The sequence below is a fragment of the Amphiprion ocellaris genome, chromosome 8 (assembly GCF_022539595.1).
Source record: "Amphiprion ocellaris isolate individual 3 ecotype Okinawa chromosome 8, ASM2253959v1, whole genome shotgun sequence".
Taxonomy (NCBI): domain Eukaryota; kingdom Metazoa; phylum Chordata; class Actinopteri; family Pomacentridae; genus Amphiprion; species Amphiprion ocellaris.
In genome coordinates this window covers 27584925-27607766 of record NC_072773.1, presented here as the reverse complement: position 1 = coordinate 27607766, position 22842 = coordinate 27584925, and the positions used below count along the sequence as shown (strand labels likewise).

Genomic DNA, 22842 nt, shown 5'->3' with positions numbered 1-22842 from the left:
GCACCAGAATACTTACTGTGTTCCCATAAGGAAACGGGAAGCAGGCCAACATAATGTGACAGTTTCTTCATCTTATATGCTCCTTGGTCAGGAATTGCTCCAGAAAATATAAAAATATCATGGAGTGGACTTTCAGAGGAGCAAACCTGAGTTGCCTTTTGTTTTACTCACTACCAATGACAGGGATCGTTTTTCATCTAAGTTTTTCTTATCTGATACTCTCTGATGCCCTATGGCCTGACAGACAAAGAAGAATGTGCTCCTGATGACAACCTAGATTGTTTTACCTGCACTATAAAAATAAGATAATGTTCTTTGGGGACATCTTCATTTAATTGTGAACAATAGGGAGTAAATTCTGATCATTTGACTATGTAAATATGTAATCAATTAATATATAAGTAATATATTAATCAAAGCAATGGCATGATCCAATTTTCACATTACTATGCAAGACATGAAATATGCTTGCATGTACTTATTACTTTATTTATTGATTATTGCAGTTTTGCAGGTTACTGACTTGTGCTCTAGGAAGAGGATGATGAGGGCAATATTCTGAGAAGAGTTGGGAAAGTCATGGTGACTCATTGCATTACATTGTGCATAAGAAAAAAACAAAATGCAACCATGATTTACTGCAAAAATTGTGAACATTTGAATGTTTTGTTACTGTTAGTAGCACTGCCTTTGTCACTGTTGTTCTTTAATTCTGTAACGTCGTAAAATTTTCTTGTGTAGTTTTTGATCTATGTCCCTACTTTACTAATTGAATCATATTGGCTAGTTTGAGTGGGAACACAACAACAATATTTTGGGCTACTAATTATAAATATAAAATGGTTGAACTCTGACACAAAATAGTCTGTGATGAACAGCATCTGAGTATCTGTTACAGTCAGAAAAAAACCATACATCTCAAAACTCAAACTCCTCAACAAGTTGTTTAAGCTCAGATTAATGAGGCCTGTAGACCATAAATAGCAAGTAAGTTAAAACATTGTATTGTTCATAAAAACAAGCAAACAAACAAAAAATATTTCTCAATCTCACAGGTAGAAATGAGGTAAACTGTACGTGATGCACACCTGTAAAGTGGGTGAAGAGTAAACCGACCATCAGTCTCAATGGAGAGGACCTCTGTGAGATCTGTAGTGACATTTTCATCACTGTTTTCTTCAACCTCCAAATCAGATTTCAAATTGACAAGCTGATATATTCTAAATGCCCTGGCTAAATTTGATGCATTGTCTGTCACAGTGGCTGCAACTTTCCCAAGTCGTCTACATGATGGATGAATTTGTTCTATTTCTGCACCAGTAACATCTGATGTGCTCCTGCGTCTGATTCCTTTACATGCTATGGCGGCCTTGTTCCACTTCAGAGTGGTGCTGCTGTCTCAGTTCTGTTACACCCAGGAAAGCTTTTCTTGTTAGCTGTCTAGATGTTGGCTGCAGTGGAAACAGAGTCTGCTTCTCCATGTGTAGCCTTCAGATTAGATTCCATCACTGCATATTCTCTCCCGAGGTAGCCAGCAAGCTGGAACATCTTGACTTGCTCTTCATGGGTATTTTCTCTATAATGCATCCAGATGAGGGTGAATCTTTGTCATATTTTGCCCACTTAATGTCTCTGCACCACTGTGTCCTGCTCTGAAATCCCATTTCAGTTATTTAGTTGGAGTGAAACATCACTGTCCACGTTTGTGTTTTTCATTTAACAGGTTTCACATTGCTACTGTGCTGCTGCATTAAATGCTTCAGTAAATTAGATGTTGTGTTTTGTGCTATAACAATATTTTCCCACCAGTACACAGTTTACAACGGACGACAATGCACCTAATTCACCAGCTGTTCTGAAGGAAAAAAATGAATATCCTTACAATCCACTTACGAAGTTGTCACAAAGATTCGGCATCTGCCATTGTTTTCTCATTTGGGATTTGTTCTAAGGTAAAAACAGAATTTACGCACACTCAAGAGCACACTTGCACACATTTGAGTGCTGACTTGCTTGAGAAAAAAAGATTATTTTCAGAATTTTTACTTGTCTTTTAATATAAATAAACACTACACTAACATTTCATTTCAAATGAGCTATGTTAATCAGGAACCATGCAATCCATTAATCAGTGGCTCACACTATCTATAGGCCAACGCAGGTCTAGTTTTGGCCTCGAGCTCCACTCACCCAGTGGCATATTTACTTCTGCTTCAAGATCTTGCAGATTGTGCCCTGAGAAGAGAATGCATCTTTCTAGTCCAGGTAGATGTACTTGCAGAGTGACAAGTGCCTCCTGGAAAGCTTTAGGCTACCAAGAGTTGGCTTCATGGAGCTTTGAAATACGTGAGAGCCAGCACAGTGGAGCCACACCAGACAGTCTAATTCTGTATCACCACACATGCAGGTAATCTCCTCCTCAGGCTTTTCAGCCAGTTGAACATTTCAGAGGGAGCTACAGTGCCCTCCCCCCTTTTAGAAGTTTTCTCCTTTTCAACATTAAATCATGGTCAATTTTATATGCTTTTTTTTTAGACAAGAGTTTGCAAGAAAGGACTCTTTCATATTGCATTCCATCCTCATCTGACACCACTAAATATGACAGCTCATTTGCAGTTGACCCGCTGCAGCAGTGCCTCCACTTTACAACTTCATCTTACATTTAGTCCAGCGCTTCATCTTCTTCAGGTTATTATTTGAACATTGTTGACTTTCTCTTCTTTTCTATTTCTGTGTGTGATTTCTGTGTGCGCATGTGACCCTGCAGCCTCTTGGCCTTTAGATTGATTGACAGGACCTATGCTATTTAGGAACAAAGAGCACGTGTTTTCAGGGAAAAGGGGATTTATCACAAGAAATCAAGCATGTGCAATCCAGCAGTGTAAGAACAGGAACGGAATAGTATTTTCTCAATAATAAATTTAAGATCTAAGATTTAAAATCTTAGAAGGATGTTGGTGAATGAGGCATAATATTCTTTGCATCTTTGACTGAGACAAACTCAGAAATAATGACAGTTGTTCCAGATGTTGAAAGTGTGCCTCTGTCCCTCATCCTCCATCTTATATTAATTTATTTATTTTTAGCTTTCTGGCAAATAGCTGACATGAGCTGCTCTAACCTACTGCACGTACGCATCAAGACAAAAATAATTGTATTAATATAATGCGGCATTGCAGAGGAAATGTCATACAATGCTGTTTTGATGATTGTAATCCATTACAATGTGCAGGTGCACAGTGCATTTCACTGCGAATTATGCTATGTATAATTGTGTTTGTGATTTTTTAAAAAAAGGTCTTGAATCTTGAATCTTACACTACTCATTGAAATGTACTGTGGAAACACTGTTATCATTACATCTGTGAGATCCGTCAATCTATTGGGACATATAATTTAAATATTTTCAGTCTGTATTTTCTGGAAATCCAGCATAGATTCACTGAAAATGGCATCTTGGTCAACCCTGGAGCAATGCAAACAATGTTTATTAATGTGTGTTGTCCCTGTTAAATAAACCAATGAATTTAAAAAAAAAAAAAAAAAAAACAACTGGAACACTGACAAATATGTTATGCATCGAATACTTCTCTTGCATGTTTCCGTGGTTCCAGCAACTCCAACAGAGAGGTAGATTAAGTAGATAGAGGAATTTAAGTTAGACCCAACATTGAAATGTAATAAATGTGTGTTTATTACAGCTGCAGCTATAAAATTCCATTCACAATCACTGTATTGGGTTGCCATCTTGTCAATCCTGCCTAAGCAAGTTTAACTGCATCTATCTGGTTAGTGTATGTATGTTGTTAATCTGGGTAATGGTCGCTGTTGCTGGATACACAGCCAGGTCCTGAAGTCCTTCACTGAGACAATCAGCAAGGAGATGAGGGGCAGCAGGAAATCTATGCTGGAACCAAGACCATCAGGTTTGTCAGAGGGGCCACAGCAAAGACTCAAGAACTGCCCTGTTGCTTATCTCACCCAAGACCGGCTGATGACCACGGATCTGGAGATAGAGCTGAAAATACAGTCAGGAAAACCACAGGACAGCTGGTCCTTGGTGGAGCTAACTCAGGAGGAGAAGATGGAGGAGGAACATGAGAATAGGAGGGCAAAATACCAAGAGCTGATGGAGGACTGCTGTAGGAACAGGTCTGGGGTTTGTAAATCTCTCCCTAAGCAAGGCCTTTGGAACCCTGAGTATAACTGGAGCAGGCAGGAGAAGAGCCATCAGCAACAACATGAAGGCAACAGGGAAAGCATCAATATAACTCTGGCTAAAGAGGGAGGACAGTGGGGCAGCTGACTGCCACTTGGAAAAAAGCCTCCGTTGGTTGCATCAGAAGATATTTGCAAACTGGGTCTTTCTTGGGTGTTTTGTTGATCTCTGTTTTGTTGCTTCCAGTAGCCTGAAGGGTTGCTACACTGCACAACAAACTGGAATGTGTACATGTGTATAAATGCATACTTCAGATTTTGTAAAGTCTGCTGCAGTGTTTTGCAATTTGTTAATTCGGGTGTGATTAGTCCTCAGATGATCAGCCTTTACAAGCTGACACAATTAGTACCTGATGAATTCAAGTGTGAAAACTCTCAGTCTTAACAGTTTCAGTGGAAATTAGTTTCTCTGGGTGTGTCGTGCTCACGTTGCAGGGATATTAATAATGATCTGTTTACATAGTCACTTTGTGGGAAACAAATAGTATGTCAGCGTAAATCATTACAATTTCTAACAGTTTGGTTTAAGATAAGGGGTAGTGATGATTAGGATTAGGGGAGGTCTCCAGAAAATGAATGTAATGTCCTGTGAAGTGATAGAAACACACGCACATGACCATATATTTGTGCGTGTGTGTGCTTTCTTGTTTATGTGTGTATGTCAGTTTAAGTCACATCTGTGGCTGTGTTCCCATGAACAGAGTTACATAACCAAAACCCCAACAGAGAGAAAGAAAAATAGGGGAAAACGTTCCAGAAGTCATTATGAGATGAGGCTCATTCTCCTCCTGGCTCAGACCCCTAACAAGACTTACTTAAAATAGCCCCCTGTGTTGTTTAGGATCCCACTGTGGATTGAAGACAAAGAGAGACATACATAAAGCAGGAGCCTGATATGGGAAATTCAGATAAGTTGTAGGCAAAATACTAGGCTGTGGAACTGTATACGCGCTTAGATCTCTGTGTGAAAAAAGCAAAATCAGATCTTGAGACTTTTTTATATCAATTAAAACATAACTGTAGCACCAAGTAGCAAAACCTGAAAAATCAGTTACTGACATTGGATAGTAAATGTCTGTCAGATTTAAACCTGCACTGATTTGTTTTTGATGTGTTGATTTCAGATTTAGATCAACATGTTACTGTATTTTGTTTTCCTATTTGGAAAAAAATAACATTTTTGTATAGCAGCATGTGTTTAAAGAGCATTTAAATCTAAATGAACAGTTCACCATTTATAGTTCACCTCTAAAAAAAAACCCCACTGTTTTTCAGTTTTTCTATTTTTATTTTACAGATATAGTCTGTATTTTTATATACACTAAATTATCAATACAATTACAAAAAAATAAACGTAACTGTAAATAACTGTAAAATTACTCCTTTTCAAGAAATGTTAAAATACATTTGCAAATTTATTGTGATTTCACAAGTATTTCCTTTTTGTTCAATAGATCAAACTATTTAGTTCAATTTTATTTCTGTGAATGTATTTCCAAAATTAGATATAAGTAGTGACAATATCTATAAAGCTGTTTGTAGCACATACTGTATATCTCAATATTAGTGATAGGCTCAGGCCCAATCGACGTTTTCCTTTAAAATCGAAGTGTAAAAACAAAATTTCCATGCCTGTAGGGAGACCAAAACTTGTGCCCATCGCCTACATCTAGAAACCCACACTGGAACAGAAGATGCTGCCGGGGGAATAGATTTATTTAGTTTGTACATACTTTCTCACAAATTTACGAATTGTTGTTTTTAAATTTCAGTCCAACAAATGAAACATATACATGTACTTCATGTACAGTAATAAAGGCTAGCTTCAGAGCTGTTGGCACTCATATTTCTTCATTACTCCGCCAAGGAATGCGACAGAGTTATGTGACAATCGGTGTATGTGAATCTGTCTGTTCGTGCACAATATTACTGAAAAACAGATGGATTTGGATGGAATTTTCCGAGAAGGTCAGAAATGACACAAGGACCGCCTCATTAGATTTTGGCAGGGATGCCGTTTAAAGTCTGGATCCATGGATTTGTAATAGATTTCCATATCATTGCGAGATAGCATGACTTCGTCATTGTAACTATGACAAGAAGTGAACTCCAAATCAGCTGCCTGCTGACGATCATGATTGCGATCCTACTACAAATTCACCGCTGCTGACTTCTCCTAAATGATGCAATGAACAATTGATTGAATTGTGGGGCGTTTCCGAATCCCATCAATTCCGCTACATATTTAGCTCACGCAGTTTGGTATCCTTACATAAGGCACACGTGCATAGCAGATGCCTGGGTTCAACGCAACGTCAATTTGTTTGTGGGTACAGCTACACTCATAGAAAAAAATATTAGACCACCCATATTTTGTTGTTCATTTTGTTTGTTTTAACGCCTGGTGCAACTCAAGGTACATTTGTTTGGACAAATATAATAAAAACAACAAATTAGCTCATAAGAGTTTAATTAAAGAGCTGATATCTAGCCATTTTCCATGGTTTTCTTGATAATAACCAAAATCACCTGAGTTCTTACATCAATACTATGGCACGGTACTGCCAAAAACAGTGCTTTTAGGTATTCCATGTTTTCTTTTCTGCCTGTTTTAGTCACATGATACACACAAGAGTTAGTACTTGATTGCACAACCATTGTTTTTGATGACAAGGGTGGTCTAATAATTTTTCCATGACTGTATATTAAATGGCCACATTCTATGTTACTGTAATTTCTGATCATCAACAACTTATAAAAAATGCTGCATTTCTGACAATGTCATATGGCGGAATGAGCATCCTTGGCAGAGTACTGTGCTCTCTGAGTGCTTTTCTTGTATTATTATTGTTTTTACTTTTGTTGTTATTATTTTTATCATTATTGTTGTTGTTGTTATTTAATTTCCTCACATTCTCTGTGTCATTTTACCCTTTCTTTAATGTAATGACAACAAGGGTTTTAAAGAAGACCAAGAACAAACAATTGTATTAGTGGATCAGTGACGTTCTTCATATTGTCACAGCATCATTTGTCTGCATTTTAATCAACAAAAAACATCATTTTATATATATTTGCGGCTAAATGAAAAAAAGTATGTTAATTATTTTTTAAAAAGTTGACAATTTTTAAAATGTTATTGTACAGATTTATTTCTTTACAAAAATAAATTCAAGTGTATTAAGTTACATGGCGACCATAAATATACAACAAGAAAAAAGAATAATAATATCCATATGTTTGCATATATGTTTCACAAATAGTAATGTGTGGCCATAAAATGACCCTGTTTTACTTTGGTTAAATGAGCTAAAAATTGTAATAATAATTGTATTATAATAATTATAACAATTTTATCCCTGAAATCTTGGATCAGCATTGGTGCTAAATCATTTCAGAAATTTGTTCAGTGTTAAAGATGAATGGATTTAAACATGAATGAAAAATAGCGTATCAAGTCAGTGGAGTGAATGTTTGCCAGTTCTGGGGCATTGGACTGAAGGGGAAACTGCAGATAGGACAGGAGAGTCACAGAGCAGAGCAGCTCTTGTTCTGCCTGATATCCTCCTCGGTGACACCTTCTTCCTCAGGGTATTGTGACATCCAGAGGACACGTCCAAGCAACTCTTATCAGCCATTGCAACACACACGCACGCACGCACACACACACACACTCAGAGCGATCCTCACTCAGGTCCCAGCTTAAAGAGAGTGTGCACTGTGTAGGTGTCTGATGACAAAACTGCTCTGGAAGATTTATTTGACGTCTCACCCTTTCAGTACTGATCCATTACTGCTCTGGTCTTTGACACAAGCTCATGGTCCCTCTTCAGTTCCGATAGACAATTAAGTAAGAGCGATCATGACTTTAATGTAAGCTTTATGCAATCTGCTCAGACATGCATATGTGCACTGCATCATTAGGAGGCCTCTCTATCTTCAGACCTCCACTAAGCCAGGCATTGTTCATGGTTCATTTAAAGGGGGACTATTTCTGTCCTGCGCATCGTGCGGAAAGCCCTTCAGTCACATGTATGAGGGGACACTTCACACGTGTGGCCATCATGCGCTATACATATGACACTTACAGTACATGGCACTATGGGGACTATATGTGGCTGAAGTGGAAGCACAGATAAATGTCAGTGCAGTTTTAGGCAGCCTGCCATGGGTGGATTTGAGATGTGAAGGCAATATGACACGTAAAAGAGATGGGATGTTTGTTATTGTTGTAATGCCATGCTGTTTGTGGTTGGAGGAGGGTAGATTACTATAGACCATTAATACCAGTACATTGTGTGCTTGACTTATTGCATAATTCAGAATTCTAAGGAAGTGCTAATCTGTGACAGCTGTGCTGAGCAAAAAAAAGCAGAACGCTTCCTTTTCGGTCTTTGTTCTGCTACGGTGAGGCACACTGGAGTCAAATAGAAGCCATATTTCATCAGATCAGAATAGGAACTTTTTTACTCCACTATTGCAAAATAATGTCCCTCAATGTACTCCACTTTATCGCTCCTTTGCTACAAAAAAATATGCAGTAATATTACATAGATATACTCATTGCTGATCATCATTTTAATAACGTGTATACTTCCACACCTGGTACCCCCATTTTAAAATTAGCTTGTTCAAAAATTGACCTAGGATTATGGTATTTAGGGAAGGTGACTTTAAACATGTATATTTAACCATTATCTAGATAACTTTTCCTAGCTGTCCCACAGCAAGTCAGTAGGGTTGAATGGATGCCATGGTAGCTGCTCCATCCTAGCTTAGCCGTCTGCGTTGTGTTCACAGGCATGTATGAAACTGAAAACATGTCAGCTTGCAAAATGTGACCATTAAGTTGTACCATCTGACTTTGTTGATTGGTGTCATGTGGGTTCAAGAACAGCCACAAACGTGTAGCTTTACCTTGGCCTCCATGTTGTTTATGCCAATCGATAAATACACAACAATCACTTTATTAGAAAACACCATAATAATAGTATGTATGGCCAAACAATGTTATTGTTTTAAGGTATGGATTTTGCATTTTGAGATGCTCTTTCGGTCTCTACAGTTGTAAATGTGCTTTGAGCTGTGAGACCAAAACACAGCTACAAAGAAAGTAAATATTAGACATTATGTCATCAGCTCATTTCTGCTGGTCCTAAGTAACCAAAAATTAATTTAGTCTAAAACATTACCAAATAGACCTCATTTGTATCCGAAATACAAGTAGTTATTATTCGTCACCTGTCATACAAAATTTTAAATATATAATTGGATCATTAGCACCATTTTAAAGTTGAAGCTGAGCTAATTCAGCTTACATTATGCATAATGTTTGGTACAATAGTATGAAATGACACATTGTATTTTATTTGCGGATATGCTTTTCATGATAATCATATACCATTTGCTAATCATATGTGTGAGCGTGAAATGAGTATCTGCAAATAAATGAGTTAGAACCTTCATTAATCCCTCCACTCCCTCTTTGCATGCAGAATAGCATGTTAGGTCCCTGACAGGTGATTAGCCTCAGCATAGAGATTCTGTCTAACGTCATTTTCAACAGCAGTCCAAGTGATTGTGATTGGAAGAACGTCCAGTCCAATTCTCAAATCCACAGAAATCAATTTTGTTGCTGACATTCCATATAAATGTAGAACAGCTGTCACTTGTGGGTAGACTCTGGTAGCGACTAAACTGTCTGGACACATAACTTTTAACTGGCAACTTTAAGGGGCAGAATATACTAGCTCTAAAATCCGTATGGTAGCATGAAGAGTACGATATTTGCCTGTGAAATATAATTTAGTGTAAAGTAAAGCACAAGAAGCCTCAAAGTTCAGTATTAGAGGTAATGTACTGGTTGATTTCCTCTCCTGAGTGAGACTCACTGATCACATGCCCAGCTGCTTGTGATTCTTGTACTATTACGTTGTACTGTACGTACCTCAGGGGCAGACATCTTTCTCCCTGCAAACAAACAGAACACTGTGGAGTCCTACAGCAGCAGATAAACAGGATTCAGGCATTAAAAGCATTTTAAAAAGCTCTAAATGTGGGCTATTAATTGTGTTCTCATCCATAAATTTCCCAAGATTAGATTTGTGACCAACCTCTGAGCAGAGATCAGCTGGATGGTGGTGGACTTGTTTGTCATGAGACAGAGAAGTAATGGCCTGCTGTGGTTTTCTGTTTATTAGGGTCTGAGCACCGAATGGTGCGAAGACCCTCTTCAAACCCACGGGGTTCTTTTTATTTTTTCTCCCATTTTTTGAATCGCGATTTTGAAGGCTTGCAAATACTTGAAAAGGCATAGAAATTTGCACACACATTAGAACCAGTGAAAAATTTGATCTTTTTTGGAACTTGCATAGGTGTGAGCCAGCATGGCTCAATAGCGCCACCTGGAAAATTTCAAACAGGCTCTACGACCAGGACGTCACCTACAGCTATGAAATTTGGTAGGCATAAGTAACTTGTCACAATGCACATAAATGTAATTCACAACCATGACAAAAACACAACAGGAAGTCGGCCATTTTAAATTATGTGACATATTTTGGACGATTTTGGACCAATTTTTGCACCTTTTCAAGAGCTATAAACTCAAATAGGGTAACCCCAAGAGAGCTCAAATTTGGCCAGGATGTACACCAGGCATGGATGATGAAAAGTTATCAAAATGCTCCGCAAAAATCTGAGGGTGTAGAAATAACAGCTGACGGAATACCGACAATTCACCATGACACAGGAAATGCTGTCTAACTGGCCTGTACATGCTCCAATCTGCCTCAAACTTTACATATGTGATCACAGTCCGGCCCTGACATTATACCTAGGCTGATATACATTCACAGTCATAGCGCCACCTGGTGGACAGTTTTGATAGGCCATCAAAAAGACCTTAGGCTGAAATACACTCTCAGTCATGGTGCCACCTGGTGGACATGCTTGGCTTCACTGACCAGCAAAGATGCAAGGGCCCGTTCAGCGCTGCTTGCAGCTTTGATTGGAATTCTTCTTCTTGTTTTCGGGGCAATGTAATGCAAAGTAAAATAGTTTAATACGAATGAAAATTCAGTGTTGTTTTGCTTTGATTTATTTGGTTGGAATTGCATTCAACCACAGTCGGCTCTCAGATGCAGGCGCACAGCTGTGTTTCGGTCTCCAGCACTGCCAGACTTTGGACTGTGTGCGCGCTGGTGCAACAGCTGGAGGGAGCAGATGTTACATGGTTTCCCAGGGGTAGCAGAAGGCCACGAACCATCTCGCGTTTCCCAGCACTTACACAGACAGGCTGGCTGAAGGTGAGGACTAGACAGGCCGAGTGCTGCAGGGGGCAATGTCAGAGAAACCTGCTCATCACTGACGGTAATTAAGGCTGAAAGAAGTATTGCTGCATACTGTAACTCCAGCTTCGCTCATTAAAAAATGGCAACTCCCATGTCCCCTCCTGCTCCTTTTATTCTTGGTCTCTTTAGTATTTTCTCTCCTCTACTATTATTAACTTTTTTCTTTTATACACTAAATTATATTCAATGGTGTTCTGCTTCTTTTCTGTAACATAATCAAAGTGTTTCAGGAAATGATTCTTTATAGCTGCACATGTGTCCCTGTGGCCTGTCAGTTCCAGGAATCTGCTCCAAAGAATATCTTGTGAACATAAGTCTGCTAGTTATTGTGATGTGACTGTGAGATTATCAAGTAATTAAATGCATGTACAGCATGAACAATGAAGCCTTTACCCGTTTTGGGCTTAATGGTTCTAGAATTAGACATAGCCTTAAGATTAATATTAAAAGAAAAATGAATACTGTGGATTCTGCTGCTGCTGTGACGTTTTCTCTGAATGGATTTCTCAGAACTCTTGGTACTCACTGTCTTTCAAGCTTCAAGAGTCTCTCGCCTCCTTTCTCTGCTATCTTCTGCATGACTTTTTAATTCAAAGCCCAGCAGATGAATGAAAAATGTCTCTCAGTGGAAGCAACTGTATGTTTTTAATCGGCATTTTTCGGGGGCCTTTATTAAGTATGTACAGTGGAGAGAGTCAGGAAATGTGGAGACGGTAAGGAGGGGAATGCCATGCAGTACACGTGCAGTCAGCCAAGAATTAAACCGGAGACTCACCGCTGAAAGCATTTGCGCTCATGCGGGATGCATCGTAACCACTCAGCTATTGGGTCGCCTAGGAAGCAACTGCATGTATCTGTCTTTGTGTCCGTTCTGTGTCCTGCCCACCCATCTGTCCAGACACTGCTGGGATTGTCCATGGGGAACCCAAGTGGAGCATTTTTCAACGGCCAATTGACTTCCTTCATCCATGTGCTTTATAACAGGTACTTTATGGGCCCAGCAGGACAGGATCTGTGAACACAGCACTGTGAACACACCAAATGCCTAATCCATCACACGCACAAAAACTTGAGACAGTTTGGCAATTGAATCACAGCTGATGTTCTTAGAACCCAGAACTCAAGAGTCTGACCACACCAATCTTCAAACTTTGCCTTTATTTTTATTTCAGGTACACACGTACATTTTTGTGACTAAATCTTGCAGTTTTGATGAAGTCATGTTGACAATCTGTCACCAACACTGATGTTACTCCTTTGTTGTTCAATAACTCGTGTGTGCATGCGGTTATTTATTATTGTTTGATAAATTGACACATGGCATTTTTTTTTTTTTTTTTTGTGGAAAAACTGACTGACTGAATCCATGGTTATGAGATTAGGAGTCAAGATTACGTGACTACTCGTTACTCATAGGTTAAACCACACCCATCTTTGAACTGAGCCTTCATTTTGATCTCAACTACACACCTGTAAAGCAAATCTCTGAGTAGATTTACTCAAGTACTGTACCTCAAGTACAATTTTGAAATACTTCTACTTTCACTGTTACGGTTTCAATAAGGCTCAGATGCAGGAAAGAGATGGAGACGATTCAAAAGTCAATCATTTTATTTACAAGGAAGTAAGCACAAGAACTACAAACTATAACCGGAAGACTACAACCGGAAAAGAAACCTTGAAACAGGAGCCCAAAATACTCGAGAGTACTTCTAGAGGCAGGTGGCTAAACTAAGAGGTTTCAATAAGAAAGATTCTAACCCACGACAGGTAACACCTGGGTAGGAGAGAGAAAAAGAATTCTAAGAAATACGAAGTCTATAAGCGAAACTACAACCACAGGCAAAATTAGTACCTGGAACAATGATAAAGTGATTACACTCAGTACTACAAACTATAGATTACCAAGACGAAAATTCTACTGCAACTAGAGATACTAATGCAAATTCAACTGGCGTATCCAACACCATGCAAAAGGAGAACTTATGCTCAGAACTACAAACTGCAGATTACAATGATGAGAATACTAATGTAACTAGAAATAACAAATGTAAATAAACTGGCGTAACAAACACCATACAAAAGGGGAACTAACCCACAAAAATAAACAACACTACCTGCAGTAGTCGGAAACTAACTAGTCTGGAGGGCCTGGATTGAGGTTTAGCTTGGCAAGCTGACTTGGTGGAGACTGGAGAGCTGGGAAGCACAACAGGGGGTAAGGACTGCGGCGGCTGGTGTGATGTGAGGGGAGACGTCGTCGGGAAGACGGGTGGATGATCCAGGTGAATATTCGGAGGGGACTTCAGGACAAAGAGGTGAAGGAGTCGAGCTGACGAAGGAGGAACCAGAAGTCAGATGAGTCCAGATATAGGAGCGGATGGTGTGCGAACAGGTGGAAGTCCAGACTAGGGAGAGACAGAAACACAAGTTACTAAAATTCTTCAAAGGATGAAAACCGGAGCGAATGACTCGAAAACTGACTAGTCGCTTTCAAGGTCTGACTTAGAATGAAGAGTGGCATCTGCTTATATTGTAGAAGGGGAGAGTCTTGATTGGCTCCAAGCCACCTGCTCGTGCTTCCGTTGATACTGACTGTGAATAGTAATTACCTGCCGCTGCAGACTATGCCAAGCACACCTAATCAGGGAAAAATAGAAAGGTGGGGAGAAGGAGGAGCCCTATCCAGAGCCTGCAGCGGTAGGCCTGACATTTACTGAGTATTTCGATTTAGTATGTCTTTATATTTCCCTTCTGAACACATTTCAAAGATTGTGCATTCTACTCCACTACATATATTTGACAATTTTAATTACCTTTATCAATAATAGTTCACACAGCGATTAGTATAATAAGCTTTTAAAAGACAACAATTTGCTAAAGATTATGCTGGTGGTTTCCAGCTTTATTTACTTCAGGTGTCTTACAAAGAGCTGCTTGTATTGGAGATCATTTTTAATATGTTTGTGAGTTATTAACAGCTCCAAGAAAACCAAATTGTCACCAAATTTCCATAAGTTTTTCTTGTGCTTCAATAATTGTACAAATGATCCAATATCTTACCAAAAACCAAACCTAAAACAGACTTGTGTATCAGAACTTTGTTTTTTCCACTTTTGCCTCTTCCATTTATCACCTCGCAACTCCTTAGTTTTATCTGCTGTCCCTGTAAATAAAACTGTATATAAAAAGTAGACACCCTCCAGTGACAGTGACATGCTGCTGACACATTGATGCCTCGTGGTCTAACGATGTCACATACATCACTCTCATCACTCAAACCAGCCTTTACTTTACGGTCCATCTCTGATTGTTGATTCAACCCCTAAAAACTAATTTCTGTGTGTCAAAGTTACATATTTTTTGATCAAAAGAATCCCTTCCTCCATTAAAATGGCTGGATGTAACTCACTGCTTCCTCTAGAATGATGAGGGTCGACATAGCCCCTTCTTCTCTCTCCACTCACCCTCCTCACTCACAGCAGCTCACTAGCTAACCTATGGCTCTGCTTAAACACTGTAAAATTTACAAAATGACAGCTTGTTGTACAGGAGTAATTCAGCCGTACACATTTAAAGTTCACGGTGGAAATGTTCAGCTGTGGTGTTGACTGCCCATTTCACTCATTATATCACAACACCACGTGGGCATGAAAACAAGATAAACACTTAACTGTCACCAGGAGAGGCCTTTTATACCTTTGCTACATTTTGCTGCAAATACTTTTTACACAAGTCGGATTTTTCATAGATTCTATTTTATTTTTTCCAGCATCTACAGCCACGGTCAAGTTCCTACGTCTAACAATGAACATAAAACATTTAATATCTATTTACATAAGTACTAAAAACGGATTTTAAATAAAGCTATTTGTAAAACATGCAATACATGCAGGACTTGTAAAGCAGTATTTTGACATTTTTTAAAGTAAAGGATCGGAATACTTTTACTGCTATGAAATGTCACCACTGTTCCCTTTAAGCTGCGCGCGTGCGCAATTGCGCACTGCTGACACGGTCTCCGCGCACAGAAAATCTGCACAATAAAAAAAAAATAAAAATCCAACCTAAATTGTAAATAAAATAAACACGTAACAATTCATTCTGTGCTATTTTTCAATGTGAGTCAATGAGTGATCAGTGACTGGCTGCTGCAGCCAATGATGCGATTCACATACGTATTTACCATAGACTGTATATAATGGTATTTACGCAGCTAATCAACTTCAGGCGTCCTTATGTGCAGCCACCATTGTTGTCATAGATATGAATGAGTAGATAGGACACGCCCCCTTTGAGCTGCGTGCTACAGCGAGGCTAAGCTAGTGGGGGCAAAGTTTCAGTGCATTCTGTTGATGTAGACGGCGTGAAAACGGAAACAACAAGTATGCCGGCTCACTGTGCTGCATACAGTTACACACTACGTCGTACGATTGAGACAAGGAAACTTGGAATGACTTTTCATAGGTAAGAATAGTTTTTGGCTCTTTTTTCATTATGAAATCTTGTTGAGAGCTTCCAGTCTATGAGAGCTAACGAGTTAGCCACTAGCAAAACACTAAGGCGAGCTAGCAGCTTGACAACCAAATACCAGACGATTAATAGTAGCTGTAGTATAGTTGTACAAGCAGTAGTAGTAATACTAAAAGTACAAGCAGCAGTAGTAGTATAAACAGCTGTTAGAGTCGTAGAAGTAGTATCAGCATTTGTAATAGTATTACAATTTGTAGTAGCAGTGCCAGTATCACCACCACTACTACTAGTAGTAGTCACATTGCTATTACTACCACCAATACTACCAATAGTAGTTATAAAGCCTAACTCATGTATATCCAGATTACCATCTATGTTCTTCCTCCAAACCCATTTTATGATTAGGATTACAGGCAGTTCTTTAGGACTGCTCTCAAATAATTGAAATGTTACTAAACAAGGTTATACTTATCAAATTAAATAGCTCTGGTCTCCAGTATATTGGTGAATTCGGTTCTTTGTACTTAATTTATTAGCATGATTTCTTTTTTAATATATTGTGTACAGACTTAATTACTTTGTCTACTTTTCTTACTCCATGTAGGTTTCCCAGAGACTATGGGTTGAGGAGGAATTGGAAGTTTGTTGGCTTAGACCTGGTGTCATTCCATCAGTGTTAAACTTCCCGGCTCATCTTGGAAGAGTACGTGCCAGAAAGACCATGACCAAGCAGCCTTGAGATCTTAGGCAGCATCTCCCTGAGGTGGGTGTCAACGGTGTTCACAGTCAGGTCTCTGGTAATCCCGTCAAAAAACAAAACAGAAAAAAAATCTAGATTATAAATCAACATGTAACCAAAGCACTCTGTGTATAATGCCATAGTATAGGATGTAGTTCAGAAAATGTCAAAGTATAGTATGCTTTACTCAAGAATAACATAGTATGGCCTGTAGTTCATAGTACAGCATGTTGGCAAGAAAAAAAAAGATTAGAGTATTATGTGGTTCAAAAAGCGCAAAATGATAGGATGTTGCCTAAAATTGTCATGTATGATATGTGGTTCAAAAAATGTCATAGTGCAGTATATTGTCAAATAGTATGTATTTAAAGAAAACATCAGAGTATAATATGTCATCTAAAAAATGCCATAGAATAATAATTTCATTGCACAAGTAAAAGTATAGTAACTTTTAAAACAGTTTGAATTCTTATATGTTGCTAAAAAAACAAAAAAAACAAAAACAAAAAAACCGTCACAGTAATATGTCAATTAAAAAAAGCCTATAGTATAGCGTGTCGCCCAGCAAACATCATAGTATAGCATGTCGCTCTAAAAACGTCACAGTATAGCTTTTAGTCCACAGCTGTCAGTAGGTGAGGAGCAACACAAAAACAGTCCAAACGCTGGTTTCCAGAGGGTTAGACAAGAATTTATTTGAAAGAGGAAGTTTACAACAACACAACATGTGAGGGGGTTAAAAACAAATGGGTGTTAGTAAAATAAAAATAAATCAACAGAACTAAAAGTGAACTTCATGTTGACATTGATGGGCATTCCAACCAGGAACAAAGTAAAAGATAATCAATATGAAAAAAAACTCTTCCTGTTCACCTCTTAAAACCCAAAAACACACCGCAGTAGCACCCTAAACTAAAACTACCAATGGGTTCCCTGTTTTCCTTTCTGAATTCAAAGGTCCCTCTCGATCTCCCCACACATCCACCAACCACTGGAACACATCTCCAAAGTTCTGCCGGGCCAGCTCAGCTTCCCCTCAGAAGAAGTGCCGCCACCTGCCAGATGAAGGAGCCTTTTGAGAGGCAGCTGTCATCATGATTGAACTGTACTTTGGTCTGTTCTAATCCAGCTTCAGCTCCAGAGACGGCAGGCGGGACGAGTCAACGGAGGCTGGGTGGACGAAGGCATGCAGCGGAGTACAATCCAGAAAACAACAGAGGAGGAGTGCAGCAGCCCAGGGCCAGAACAAACACAGTAGCATCGTATGTCTCTTAGAAAACATCATAGTATAGCCTTTGGTATGGAAAAAACGCCATCATATACATCGTATATTGTACAAATAACAAGTCAAAGGAAAGAGACATACATTGTAGAATTGTAGTAATTGTGGGCTGACTGATTTACTGATTATCAGTATTTTATTTTTTACTGATTTACGGTAATACATTTAAAAATGGTGCTACTTTGGCTCTGAACCTTTATCTACCTGTGGTCGCTCTGTCTTCTGGAGTGATTTGATTGGTTATACGTAACGAATAAAACTCTTTTAACATCTGTAAACAAAACAAAAACGTATCAACAAAGTTTTCTGTTAGAGTTTGTGTTCTTCTAAGTTTAACTCAAGATTTTAAATACTTTCATTTACTGCAAATGAATATCTACTCCAAATGTCTCACTAATAATCATTATCAGCCTTAAAAACCCACAAAACACCCCTCTATACTCGAGACACTTAGTACAGTCTGGTTCCCCCTTCTATAAATCTGCTTGGAATCTTCCGCTTCCTGTTTGTCAAAGTGGCCTTCTACCTGGACAGGTTTTGTTGGAGCTCATGCAGCAAACATTTTGGGTAACTGCACTTTAATATGGATGGATGACACTGAATTAGAGTCTGTTTTAATGAGACTGAGTTAAGATGTGTAGCTCTGTCATTAAATAGTAAATTATTTCTCAGAATTCACAGAGAAAAGTCTGAAATGTTTGCTAGGTTAGCGTCCCATATGTTCTTTGGCTCAGCTAAAGCTAACTCTCTCCAACTTCTGGATCTCTTGAGTTGCTTGTTGTTAAAATACCTTGCTGGAGGTGCTGAGGCTCAGAAAGTCTGAGATGTTTGTTCAAAATAAGCTCATTCTCAAGTCTTATCTGAACTGTCCTCTTTTGTTTGAACTTTCCCTAAACTTAGGAGTTAATGACAGAGCAGCACATCCAGACTCAGTCTCATTTATGTAGAGATTAAACTTCAGTGTCATTCATTGACGTTAAAGTGCAGTTTTTCAAATGTTTGTTGCACATGCTCTTGACCAAACCAGTCCAGGTGGAAGACAATGTGAAGAGAAAGCTCCAGAGGATGAATATCACACATTTACATTGGAAATTAATGTCCTTTAATTAGACATTGTCATGCAAAAGTTGGATTTCCCTTTAATGATGTTCAAATCTTTGTTGAGTGCTTTGTTGATGTTGGTTTCTAACTGTTTTCTGACACTCGGCCCCAAAGATTAAAACCTTCTACGGCTCACAATCTGCAACAATTCACACATTATCAACTATCTTTCTGACTAAACTAAGATAAAAAGTGAAAAACTGCCTGATTCCTGCATCATGAATGTAAATCTTTTTGGTTTTTATTACCGTAAACGGAATATATTTGGGCTTGACACTTTATAAACCAAAACAAGAAATGAATTACTGGAGAAAACGACAGATTAATGGACTAAAAAAATGTGTTTTCTAATATATATGGCTGAATTACTCCAACATTACAAGATACATACCATTTTAATTGAATTTCATTTATATAATGCCAATTACAGGTCAAATTGTTTCAAGATGCTTTATTTTTATATTGTTTTGTCGTATTTAAAATATGACAAAGTAAGAAATTTAAACCTCTTGACTAATCCAATTTATTATTTAGTTTTTAAGAGACTAATTGACAATTCAAACTTTCTCCACTAAAACTAATAAACATGAGGTCAAATAGAAGGAACAGTTTTAAATACTACAGTCCCACGACGACAAGAATAAAGTTTCTCAACAAAAACTAAATCTGCTGGTGGATTCCATGAAAGTCCTAATAAAGGATAATAAAGTGTGATACTAAAGGTTTGTGGTGCTAAAAATCTCAAAGTAAAGATATCGAGTTGAACATCTGGATGGAGGTTGATAAAAGTTGACCTTCTTTCATTTCTCTGGAGCCGACTCCATGGATTTTATGGATGGTGGTCAAAGACCTGATCTTCTAGTCATCTTCCTTCTAGTTGCTGTAAAAAGTCAGTCCATCCTGGCCGACTTCAACACCTCTTCATGACAACTTGTTCTGCCTCCGACCTGGTGGAAACTCCAGAAACTCGGGAAAACCTGTCGAGACTCGAAGAACTCGTGGAGACTTGAAGAACTCGTCGGGTGGGGGAAGGTGTGGTGGGCAGTGGGGGAGTAGAGGGGGGAGGCCGCCACCCACCTCCCCGCCTACTCTCCGCCCTGACTCCACCCAGACTCCACCTTGGCTCCACCCGTGTGGTCACTTGGAAACTACGATGACAAAGGGACGACGAAATTATGTCTTTTCATCTGATCTGTAGCTCAGTGAGTTAAGGATTTGCCTATGGAGCTGCAGGTCGCTGGTTCAAGACCAGACCCTTCTTGAATTTTATCAAAATCCTGACAAAGACGAAGAAAGAAAAAGGCCGGTGGTGGGTCTTGAACCTGCGACCTTCCAGTTGGTAGTCCGTCTTCTTATCCCCTGAGCTACTCGCTCAGATACTAATTTCTACTTTTTTTTGCGCATTTATCATCTATTTTTTGTCATTTTCAAGTTTTTTTTTTAACTCGTGTCTCGACTCGACCGTTTTTTTCAGGAGGTTGGACTTCAGCCTTTGTGCTAGAGGGTGGAACCCTCAGTTCCAAGACTTTCCAAAGCCTCCACACCTCCCGAGTCCTCAGGACCTGAGCTTTCAGACAGTCTGAGGGCTGAAATTTTCTAAGTCCCACAGTACTTCTCTGTTAGTTTGAACTTTCAGACAGTCCAAGGACTGAAATCCTCTAAGTTCCTGAGTAGTTCTCTGTTAATTTGAACCTTCAGACAGTCTGAGGGCTGAAGTTTTAAAAGTTTCTCAGTACTTCTCTGTTAGTTTGAACCTTTAGACAGTCTGAGGACTGAAATCTTAAACATTTCTCAGTACTTCTCTGTTAGTTTGAACTTTATGGTTAACAGAAGCCTTAAAACTTGTGACCATGAGTCTTGATTTCACATTTAGACCATCCGAGTTCTTCTCAGACCTTCACCTGTGGGTTTTTTAGAAATCCTGAACAAACTTTGATTCTCTTCACTGAACAGTAAAGTTTGTGGAGATCAGAAGGTAAAATTAGTTTGATCGATGCCTTCAACTACTATTAGACTTTATCTGGAAATCAGTTTTCTGAAATGAGTTCTGAGTAAATCTGTCCACAATCAAACCAAGAACATAGAAAGAGGAAATGTTTGAAGAAACAACTTGATGTTTTCATTTCAGACTAGAAAACACTTTAAGGTCTTTATCTGTTTTTCCTCTTTTGATCATTTTATTGTTTCTTCTGTTTAATTTGATCTTCTAAAGTTTAACTGGTGCCCTTTCAAAGGTTTTGTCTTTAGTTTGATTCTTCTTAAATGTTTAGTTTTGCTCTTTTCTCACCTTTTATTCTGTTCTAATGTCTGATCTGATTTTGAAATGTTTTGTCTTTTTAATGTTTGTTTTTTCAAATGTTTTATCGGCTTGTTTGAAAAATTTCCTTTTCTTTCCCAATGTTTAATTTTTCAATTAAATCTTTGTTAAGGTTTTTCTTTTTAAATGTTCTACCACCTTTTAATGTTTAATTTTCTTTTTTAATGCTTCATTGTATTTTCTGTTTAATTCCTATTTAAAGTTTTGTCTTTAAGTTTTAATTTTCTAATTAAACATTTAATTTTTTAATTAGTTTTGACTTTTAAAGGTTTAATAATCTAAATGTTTTGTATTTTTCTAAAAGTAAAATATTCTTGTTTAATTGCATTTTTTAAATGTTTAATTATCTAAAATATTTCATCTTTAATGTTTAATATTTTTGTTTAATTTCATAATTACATGCTTTGTATCTTCCGTTTAATTATCTAATTAAATATTTTGTCTAATATAATTTAATTGTATTTAATGTTTAATTTTCTTTTTAAAAGTTTTATTAAATGTTTCTTTCCTTTGATTTAATTGCTTTTTTACTGTAGTTTATTTCTTTAATCTTTTTTTCTGTCAAGATTTTTACCCAAACCTTAAAAATGAAATAAACCCTTAAATCACAATGAAAATACTTCTGTTGTCACAATCATGAGTTAGTCAATTATTCAGTTTATCAATTCAACTTTATTTGTTTAGCACCTTTCACACAGATTACAAAACTAAACAAGCAAAGAGAAAAACTATGCTAAAACTATGATTAAAACTCAAAAACAAACAAACAAAAAAAAGATTTAACATGGTAATAAAATCTGTTGTGTCCAGGGATGGAGGGAGTTTATTGAAGTCTTCTTGGGCTCACATGGGAAATCATTTAAAATATAAACTTGATATTCAGTCTAAGGAAACTGGAAACTGCAGAGCGACAGAAGAACCAACAATATCTCCTGTTTTCTCCTTCAATGAGTCGACTCTTCTTGTGCTTTCAGACCAAAGAACTACAGACTTCACAACCTGCTCAATCTCTTGGTACAGGACCTCACCACACGGATCAAGAAGGTTTCCATCTCATTTCTACTCTGAAGCTCACCTTCTCCTGCTCAAACTGCTGACAATGTTTCTGCTGCTCTAAAGTCTGCTCTCCAGAACTTCCTAAAAACCCTCAAAGTCTCTTCTGCTGCAGGTTGCTTTGTAGAACTGTTGTGGAAAACCTCACTAAACCACATGGAGGGGCCTCAAGATAGTCATCCAAATGAAACCGTACAAAAACCAAACTAGTACAACCCAAACGCTAAAGTCTCCTGCAGCCTACCAGAGAACCTCTGAGAACAGACAATAAGGACAGGAACTCTTACCTTCTGGAAAACCAACATTG

At 38.2% G+C, this 22842-nt stretch overlaps 1 long non-coding RNA gene across 1 annotated transcript; it reads left to right on the top strand.

The window, feature by feature from the left end:
* The first annotated feature begins 15737 nt into the window (after positions 1-15737).
* On the top strand, positions 15738-20731 carry LOC129349456 (uncharacterized). The gene is made up of 3 exons (XR_008602471.1): positions 15738-16037; positions 16648-16806; positions 17740-20731. It is a non-coding gene; the product is annotated as an uncharacterized LOC129349456 (long non-coding RNA).
* Positions 20732-22842: the final 2111 nt, after the last annotated feature.